The sequence below is a fragment of the Phyllobates terribilis genome, unplaced genomic scaffold (assembly GCF_046119375.1).
Source record: "Phyllobates terribilis strain yellow unplaced genomic scaffold, ASM4611937v1 Scaffold_7__3_contigs__length_470593459, whole genome shotgun sequence".
NCBI classification, from domain to species: domain Eukaryota; kingdom Metazoa; phylum Chordata; class Amphibia; order Anura; family Dendrobatidae; genus Phyllobates; species Phyllobates terribilis.
The window spans coordinates 384,095,476-384,105,723 of record NW_027362767.1 but is presented as its reverse complement, the minus strand read 5'-3'; the positions used below and the strand labels follow the sequence as shown (position 1 = coordinate 384,105,723).

Here is a 10,248-nt window from a genome sequence, read left to right as displayed (position 1 = left end):
CATGTGTGTTAATTTGCATACAGACAGATGGTAGACTGTCAGCTTTTCTCTCCTGACAAACACTATAGGGGAAGGGGTGGGAGAAGAAGAGGGGTCTGGGAGAAATTGTTAATACTTTCTTAATATCTCCATGATATACAGTATATATAAAAAATGTTCAAAAATTACCCCAAAAACAATACTAAAAAATAATACAATTTGTCCTGCATAAAGCAAAGTCTCGTACAGTCACAGCAGTTAAAAAAAAAAAAAAAAAAGAAGAGAGGCAAAAAGAGGAAAAAGGAGAGGATAAAACTGAAAATATTGGCAGGTCATTAAGACTCTTTCAGGCCTGGACATTATTTAAATGACAATATAAACAACACGTATTTCTTGTATAGTAGTGATTGGCATCATATTACCGTAGATTACCGTAACCTTCCATAATGAAATGATAACCACAACATCTAAAACTAAAGATTCATCTAAAATGTAGCAGCTTTGAATGCAATCCGCTATATGCTCCATACATTCAGTAGATGGACAGTAAATGTCTGGATCAGGAGGAGGACAACTACTTCCATAGACACTTTATATACAGGCATTAGTCATAGACGTACTGATGTGCTACCTACCCAGCGAGGTGCTAGCCTGCCCGCGACAAGAAGGGAGGAGAACGTTTATAAAGTAAGGAAAAGTTAAACTACCTGATGGGAGTGGACATTACAGTAAGCAATGCTATGAGGAAGTAGGTAATATAATGTGTGTATCTTCGAGGAGGTTTCACTTCAAGGCTATGATCACCTTTGACATAGAAAAAAAATGATTCCTTACATACAGTACAGACCAAAAGTTTGGACACACCTTCTCATTTATAGATTTTTCTGTATTTTCATGACTATGAAAATTGTACATTCACACTGAAGGCATCAAAACTATGAATTAACACATGTGGAATTATATACTTAACAAAAAAGTGTGAAACAACTGAAAATATGTCTTATATTCTAGGTTCTTCAAAGTAGCCACCTTTTGCTTTGATGACTGCTTTGCACACTCTTGGCATTCTCTTGATGAGCTTCAAGAGGTAGTGACCGGAAATGGTTTTCACTTCACAGGTGTGCCCTGTCAGGTTTAATAAGTGGGATTTCTTGCCTTATAAATGGGGTTGGGACCATCAGTTGTGTTGTGCAGAAGTCAGGTGGATACACAGCTGATAGTCCTACTAAATAGACTGTTAGAATTTGTATTATGGCAAGAAAAAAGCAGTTAAGTAAAGAAAAACGAGTGGCCATTATTACTTTAAGAAATGAAGGTCAGTCAGTGCGAAAAATTGGGAAAACTTTGAAAGTGTCCCCAAGTGCAGTTGCAAACACCATCAAGCACTACAAAGAAACTGAGTCACATGAGGACCGCTCCAGGAAAGGAAGACCAAGAGTCACCTCTGCTTCTGAGGATAAGTTTATCCGAGTCACCAGCCTCAGAAATCGCAGGTTTACAGCAGCTCAGATTAGAGACCAGGTCAATGCCACACAGAGTTCTAGCAGCAGACACATCTCTACAACAACTGTTAAGAGGAGACTTTATGCAGCAGGCCTTCATGGTAAAATAGCTGCTAGGAAACCACTGCTAAGGACAGGCAACAAGCAGAAGAGACAAGTTTGGGCTAAAGAACACAAGGAATGGACATTAGACCATTGGAAATCTGTGCTTTGGTCTGATGAGTCTAAATTTGAGATCTTTGGTTCCAACCACCGTGTCTTTGCGCGACGCAGAACGGGTGAACGGATGGACTCTACATGCCTGGCTCCAACCGTGAAGCTTGGAGGAGGAGGTGTGATGGTGTGGGGGTGCTTTGCTGGTGACACTGTTGGACATTTATTCAAAATTGAAGGCATACTGAGCCAGCATGGCTACCACAGCATCTTGCAGCGGCATGCTATTCCATCCGGTTTGCGTTTAGTTGGACCATCATTTATTTTTCAACAGGACAATAACCCCAAACACACCTCCAGGCTGTGTAAGGGCTATTTGACCAAGAGGGAGAGTGATGGGGTGCTACGCCAGATGACCTGGCCTCTATAGTCACCAGACCTGAACCCATTCGAGATGGTTTGGGGTGAGCTGGACCGCATAGTGAAGGCAAAAGGGCCAACAAGTGCTAAGCATCTCTGGGAACTCCTTCAAGATTGTTGGAAGACCATTTCCGGCGACTACCTCTTGAAGCTCATCAAGAGAATGCCAAGAGTGTGCAAAGCAGTCATCAAAGCAAAAGGTGGCTACTTTGAAGAACCTAGAATATAAGACATATTTTCAGTTGTTTCATACTTTTTTGTTAAGTATATAATTCCACATGTGTTAGTTAATAGTTTTGACGCCTTCAGTGTGAATGTACAATTTTCATAGTCATGAAAATACAGAAAAATCTGTAAAGGAGAAGGTGTGTCCAAACTTTTGATCTGTACTGTATGTTAGTGCTTAATTCAGTTAATAAAATTGCAATGAATCTGAAAAATGCATTCCTTCATTCATTTTCAGATTTGCTTACATGCAGTTTGCAGCTCAATCAAAATGTCAGCTTTTCTTCTTTGGGGAGTGTCCCTCCCAGTAATACAGGCTGGATGTGAGGTCTGTGTGTTTCCAAGATGCTGCCTTCACTTCCCTTCATGTATCAGCACAGCTCCAATACTGTACCTTCCTCCTTGTCTATAGCCTTTTTCTGCCCCGTCCAAAATACTTTCTCCCTTGTCTACTGCTAATCTACAGTATGTACAACCCCTTCAGTCCTGCTACCTGGAAGGCTGGTTTGACACTTCCGACATAAACAGGGATCGGTATGTGTGCACCCTTTTTTATTACTTTGCTGTTCCCATTTTTACAAATAAAAAATTGTGGACAACCCCTTTTAGACTTTCCACCATTTTGGTAACTTGTCTTTGGGTCTGTTTTATCTTACCAATGCTATTTTGTAGGTGAGATCTCCAGAACTAAACCCAGTATTGCAGATCTGGTCTGAGCAGAGGTTGGTACGGCACAGTCAAAATCTCCCTCTTTTTACTTGCTTTTTCAGCTGCCTGTTCACACTATGGACTCGGCACTACTAAATCCTTTTCTTCTGATGTTCTTGATAACACAGAACTGTGGATTTGATACTTGGTGAATTTCTTCTCACCATTGCATTATTTTACATTTGGAAACATTGAATTGTAGCTTCCATTGTTTTAACCCTTTATCTAGTGAAGCAAAATCATTTCCCATCATACATACCCCTCCAAGAATATCAACACTATTACAAACTTTGGTGCATTGGCAAACAGACATAAGTTACCCACCAAACTTAATTTTTATGTCACTTATATGAAAAAGAAAAGGATCCAGAATAGAATCTTGTGACTTCCCGCTAGTCTTTCTTCAGAATGTTCACTACTATCCCTAGTCATGTTGCAAAGCTAGTTAACTGGTCAGATATTTACTTACAGTATAGCTACCTCCTCGTGGGGCACTAAAGTTTTCTTTCCTTCCAGGAGAGAGCTAATTGTCATGTTTTTTCCAATGGAGACATTGTCAAGAAATCCCATATTTATCTAGACTTTTTAAGAAGAGCCAGTTCCCTTGCATTGATGCTCCGCAATGATGAAGGACAAATATCCCTAAACAACTGTGTAGATGGGTACGTGGCGTGGCTAATATCTCCAGTGATGTGGGCACTCCGGTCAGACTTGGACATTTAAGTCTATGGGGCTCCATTAAAATTGATAGTGCACGGAAACCTTCTGAACGCCGCCCTTTTTTAGCAGGTCGGTTGCCGATATAAAATCAGATCTGGCCACTTGATTAAGCCCTAGTGGAGTACTTTAGTGGAGGATATATGTAATAACGTCATTAACAATGTTATTAATTTCTGGAACACCCAGTCGCCCGTTTTTTTAGGGTTTTTTTTTTCTTATAGTCTGGAAACTTTTACCAGGGAAGAGAATTTAAATCACATTATTAGGGTATTGGGCTTTGACACTGCCCATGAAAGATTTAAAGAGACTCTGTCAGCACAAAATGACTCCTCAGACCATGTGCAGGCACTCGGTGCACCTCTGTTGTAGTCAAAAAGTATGGCTTCTGTAAAGCCACAGAAAAAATGGAGTAGTGATAGATGCAAAACAGGTAGGTGCACTGAATTTTTCACCATTACAAGGGTTCATCCAGCACTTGTGCTTTGTTTGATCAGTCATTTTGTGCTGACAGAGTACCTTTAATATAGCAGTATGGCAGAATTTTTAAAACAAATGTAATATTGGGAGTTTATGTTCAGAATCAATTCTACATTTATCCAAAGAACTAATTTATCCAATATCAACCATGAAAAACAATCAAAAAGAAGAAGCAGGAGCACTGTGAAAATAGTGAAGATAAATGGTGCCCATCTCACAAAATTTGATCCAAGGGGTCTTGTGTCACAGTAAAAAATGGAGATTGAGGCAACACCTCAAGAGAAAAAAAAACTTTTATTCACCCATGCAATGTTTCATCTCCAATGAGCATTGTATAAGAAATGTCTGTGCAATACACATTGTGTCATTTAATAGTGCCAGTACGATATGTTCACAATAGTAATAGTTATTATCAAAGTCTATTATATAATAAAAGGAAACCTGTCAGGACCTGTATTACAATAATGAAAGTGATGCAAGTTTTGCGCTAATCCAATGTGTCAGCTTTGAGAAATGAAACTCAAGGTTAATGGCTTGAAAAGCTTGATCTCTCAGCGCTGATACTTTGCATTACTACAAATCCGGTATCACTTCTTTTTTCCTCTGACCTATACAGATTTAGCACTAGTTTTAGTAGTAAAATTATCTTGATAGTTTTCCCTTTAAAAAAGCACTCCTCCTCCCATCAAAGTTTTTATCACCTTAATATATTGCAATCATCATATTATACAGCACTGTGTACTTACAATTGCTCATTTCGCCTTTCTACCCAGATGATTCTTCTCTTTTCTCTGCTCTATGTAGAAACAGGAAGCCGTCTATTCTCCCTGCATTTATCATTCCACTCTTCCACTCCTGACCCAGCTGCTCCCTCCTCCCCACTTCCAGGGACTTTTGCAGTGACTCATGAGTCATGCAGGGATAAGAGACTTCCTGTTTCTACATAAAGCTTAGAAGAATTCAGCTTAGTCAGTTTTAATCATGTGATGTCATAGACCTAATGGAAAAGAGAAGAATTAGCTGGGTAGAAAGGCAAAATGAGCAATTGTAAGTACACAGTGCTATATAATAGGATGATTGCAATATATTAAGAGGATAAAAATTTGGATGGGAGGAGGAGGAGGAGGAGTGCTTCTTTAAAGAAGTACACTAGGACTACAGTACAAACAATTAATGTCAGGTGATTAGCATAATTTGCTTACATGCTATAAAATGTTCCCATAGTGAACGTCAGGGGCAGACAGGGGCATAACTACAATAGGTGCAGAGGTTGCAATTGAACCCAGGCCCTGGAGCCTAGGGTCCCAAAAGGTCCCTTTGACCCATATAAAGAGACAATTACTGTTAAACACCTGTGATAATTGGGGGCACTGTTGGAGATTTTGTATTGGGGCCCATGAGCTTCAAGTTACGCCACTGGGGGCCTACATACCATTGGTACAACCTGTGTAGTTGCACAGGGGCCCAAGAGTTTATAGGGCCCAGTGCCCACTGTCATCTTAAAAGCAGTTTCTTACTATCGGTTACATTGCACGTAAGGGTATGAGCTAATAAACTTTATAGCTCACAATAGTAAATTAAAAGAGAGAAAAAAATCACTTTATGATGAGCTTTGGGATGAATAAAAGAGAAAAATGATGTGATGCATCCTAAAAAATGCTGAAGTATTAAAGGAAGGCAAGAAAATAAACTAAGAAATGTAACAATTCAGGGAGAAATAATATTATCGGCAATAAAGTTTTGACAAAAAAAAAACAGAAAATGTTAAGCTGCCCTATATAATATATATAACATAGAATAGTAGATCAACCCATGTTCATCCAAGGTTTGACCTTCTAAGAAAATGAAGATGTAACACTTAGATAACACAGCTGAGCAACTAACGACAAGCAATATGGCTGCATTTCCTGTTTTCGCTTTTGAAAAAGATGGCCGCAACAATAAACATTAATAACCAAACTTTGGTCATGGCTGATTTTTATGTTTTTATAGGTAAATTGTCTTTAAACCAAAGTTCTATTAATATTTGACATTGTGCTCTGAGACTGGTCAGATAGATCATAGGGTGTGTACGTTTCCCTCATCTTAGAGATCTGCGACGTGTAATACAAAGATTTTCTTCAAGAATTACACTTTACTAACTCTCCCAGAATGTCCAGGAGACTCCTGAATAAAGTTTAGATCTTCAGGACTTCTCGAACTGCCAGCAAATCTCCAAGTTGCCCCAAAACCTCTCCACTGTTCTCCGTTTCCGCTCTTTCCTTAACTTCTGAGCACCACTCCAGACAAAGTCTTGGCACCAAGTGTCCCGAGAGTAAAGCGAAGTTTAGAAATTAGGAGAGGCAAGTATATCAACTTCTGGTCTGGAGTCTGTAAATGGGGAGAATGAAGTGTACATAAAGGTCTGTACTGGGGTTTGTAAACTATGTGGGGGGTCTAGTTTGGTGGGGGGAACTTTACAAAGGGGTTTGGCCCAGGGTTTAAAAACAGAAAGGCTTTGGTTTGGGGCCTGTGTGTATTTAAGGATGTCTGGTCTGGGATCCATAATTCTTAGAAGTATTTTTTTAGGGGTTTCAATGTGTGGTCTATATTTATTTGACTGGTCTTAGGACCCTATTTTCAGGTTGTCTTGTCTGACACGCCTCTATTAGTTTAGGGTGTCTGGGAGAATCTGTATTTCTTGATGGGCTTGTATTTGTGTCGGTGGTCTGGTGTGTGGTCTCTATTCAGTTTATGGTATACTAGAAAGGGTCATATGTGCTATTTGTGAGTCAAATGGAATATGATGGGATCGGGTCCTAGATATAGGGGCATGTCCGCACAAAACCCTAAATTATTGGTCTCCATGTGCGACTTTGTATTTCCCCATTTGGAATTACACTGATGTTCCTTCTCAAGAGTTGACATGTTTTCAGCACAATACGTCTCAACCTGGTTAGATATTTGAGAATTCGAATCTTTTAAATCCATCTCTACATTTTCTGATTGTACAGAATTTTTCTTCATGATGTCAGGCTCCTTCCTGTCTGCATCGTTAGACAAAGAATCCATTCCATTTTGAATAGTCAAGTCCTTTCTGTCAAGATTGGGGGCGTTCTTTTGCACTTTTGATGGTTCTTTAAGGCCATTGCTGTTTTCTTTAACCTTTAACCTTATAACCAGAACTATTTTTATAATCATCCAAATTAGATTAATTAGAGTCAGTACAAAATGAATCGGCAATTCAATAACCTCAAATGAAATGTTCAAAATGGCCGACATTTCTTTCAAGATGTTACTCAATGCCATGATAAAATCCAGAAATAAATATTTCACATGACCATAACTTTCATGTAATTCCGTCCACAGGTTTCCAAAGGTACTTGGCCTTGTGAAATACTTCATTTTCCTTTCTCTTGCCATTGTAGTTATTCTATAGATCAGGAACCCCAGAATATATCTGAAAGACAAATAAATCATCACCAGAAAAATTCAATTCACAGAAATAAAAAGGTCTCATAAAAACATTCAGAATAGGATGACCCTCTATTGAGAGCTCCAATTAATTTTTTTTATTAATGTTAATATTTATTGTACATTTTCTAACATATTTTCATAGGAGTTGGAGATCACAGATCACTATTCACACATTGAGCGCCAAAATCCTTGCTTCCTTGTGAACATCGTAGAGTGATGAAACACTAAAGAATGATACAATTCTGGACCCATGCATTGACCACTAAGAGGTGCTTATGTGGCACTAAGCTATCCCTCCCTATCCTTCCCCCCTTGTGGACGCCGTCCGAGAAGCAGAACCAGGTGGTCGCAATAAGAAGCATAATATGGTTCTGTTTTGAGTAGAGTTGAGCAAAAAGATTTGCAGGTCCAACAGTCAGGTCATTGGTCCATGATCACCAGATCAGAGATCTGCAAACCGCTTCCTACCTGCCGTCATTTCAAGTGTCTATTCAGAATAGTAGGCCAGGCAAAACTTCATGAATGCATCCTGCTGCAACAATGATCTTGTGATGGGCCTCATACTCAGAAGAAGCTCCGGAGATACCGGCAGGTGGTAAAACGTTCGTAGGGCTTTGATCTGGCAACCCCGGACTACCGTTGTGGCTGCTTGACCAGTGTTCTGCAAATCTTTTTGCTCAAATCTAGTTTTGTGCACTGTATTATGACCCAAAATGCAGACACTCTTGTGCATGCAGCCTAACACAAATATTCATTAAATCATTGGTTTTAATTGATGTACATTGTTTTCTAAAGCCAAGCGTCATGCTGGACACTTCACTGCTTTAGTCAATAGAATGGGTCCTAAGTGAACAGCGCCCGAAATGCTGTACATGAGAATAAATACTTCGGCACTCAAAATTTGCACTTAAAAAGCAGATTTTATATGAAAACTTGTATCACAGATCTTTCAAAACAAGCCGACGTTTCGGCCATTAAATGGCCTTTATCAAGGACAATCTGTAAAAGTATGGGTAAATGGGATCTGCAGTCAGTCTCACATATTGCAAGAGATCTCTTGCAATATGTGAGACTGACTGCAGATCCCATTTAATGGCCGAAATGGCTGAGATCCCATTTAATGGCCGAAACGTCGGCTTGTTTTGAAAGATCTGTGATACAAGGTTTCATATAAAATCTGCTTTTTAAGTGCAAATTTTGAGTGCCGAAGTATTTATTCCCATATATATGTGACCTATGTCCTACTTCTGAGCACCACGATTCATAACAGTTGAGCGACACCTGCTACTCATTCGAAATGCTGTAGAACTATATGTAGAACTCACTAAGAACTAACGTCTTGTAAAGAAGTGATCAATATGATATTACAGTGGATAATGATACCCATAAAATCTAAGGAGACATCTATAATGTAGCAGCTTTGAATCCAATACACTATATATTCCATACATTCAGGAAATCTGGATCATGAGATGGAGAACTGGTCCTTCAATCCTTCACACAATGCAGAGATACTTATACAGGCATAAGTAATAGACTTACTGATGTTACTTACCTAGTGAGCTGGAAGCCTGCCTGCGACAAGAAGTGAGAAGAATGTCTATAGTGTTTTAGTGATATTATATAGTGTCTTATGGGAGTGGTCATTACAAAGAGCAATATCATGAGGAAGAAATTAACATACTGGTTATACTGGTAAGAACATTTCACTTAAAGGTTATGGACACTTTTGACTTTGGTAAAATTACTTTTACGTATCTTACAGGTTAACTTATGTCATTAACGTTACACTAAGTTTCAGTCTGCAATCTTTATTATTTCATTCATTTTCAGATATCCTGATAGGCAGTTTGAAGCCTGATCTAAATTTCAGATTTTTCTCTAGTAGGAGTGTCCCTCCCAGTAATATAGGCTGGATGTGTGTCTCCAGGATGCTGCTGTCTTCATTTGCTTTCATGGGTCAGCACAGCTTCGATACTGTACTTTCCTTTCCTATTGTCTATGGCCTTTTTTCTGCGCCCTCAAGAATACTCTCTTCTCCTGCCCACCACAGATCTATGTACTACCCCTTCTCTCTCGCTCCTGCTATCTCCAAGACTGGTTTCTGACATTCAGGGTCTGAGTAGAGGCCACAATATATCCTTACCTGCCGCTGGTCTCCTGACCCAAATTCAACAGTCTCAAATATGCCTATAAGGCCGATGAGTTCGGGTCAGGAGACCAGCGGCATTTCTGAATATGGTGGTTTATACTTGGCCAAAAACAGAAAGAAGCTGGAGGGATGGGGAAAGGGAGATTGCAGGAGCAGAAGCACTGATGGATTTGTAACATTTTTGCAAATCCCTCAATTAGATAAAGGATTTACAGGCATGGAGAAAGAGGTAGTTCCAGCTCCCGACCACCCCCCTCTGCCCTACCTTCCACATCTCCACGCGACTTACAGACATGCTGCAGCAACAATATGGTAGAATTTTTTTCTTTAATGGAGACTATTGCTTAACTTTGTATTTTATAAGCTAATGAACAATATAAAAATTCTGAGCAAAAGTGTACAGCAAGTCTGTGATCAGATCTCACAATGAAGCCGGTATACATTATTTAATAGACC

At 39.4% G+C, this 10,248-nt stretch overlaps 1 long non-coding RNA gene across 1 annotated transcript; it reads right to left on the bottom strand.

Annotated features, from left to right (window-relative positions):
• Positions 1 to 6,159: 6,159 nt before the first annotated feature.
• On the bottom strand, positions 6,160 to 9,273 carry LOC141153241 (uncharacterized). The gene is made up of 2 exons (XR_012247271.1): positions 9,196 to 9,273; positions 6,160 to 7,623 (listed from the first exon to the last, which is right to left on the bottom strand). It is a non-coding gene; the product is annotated as an uncharacterized lncRNA (long non-coding RNA).
• Between the last annotated feature and the right edge of the window lie 975 nt (positions 9,274 to 10,248).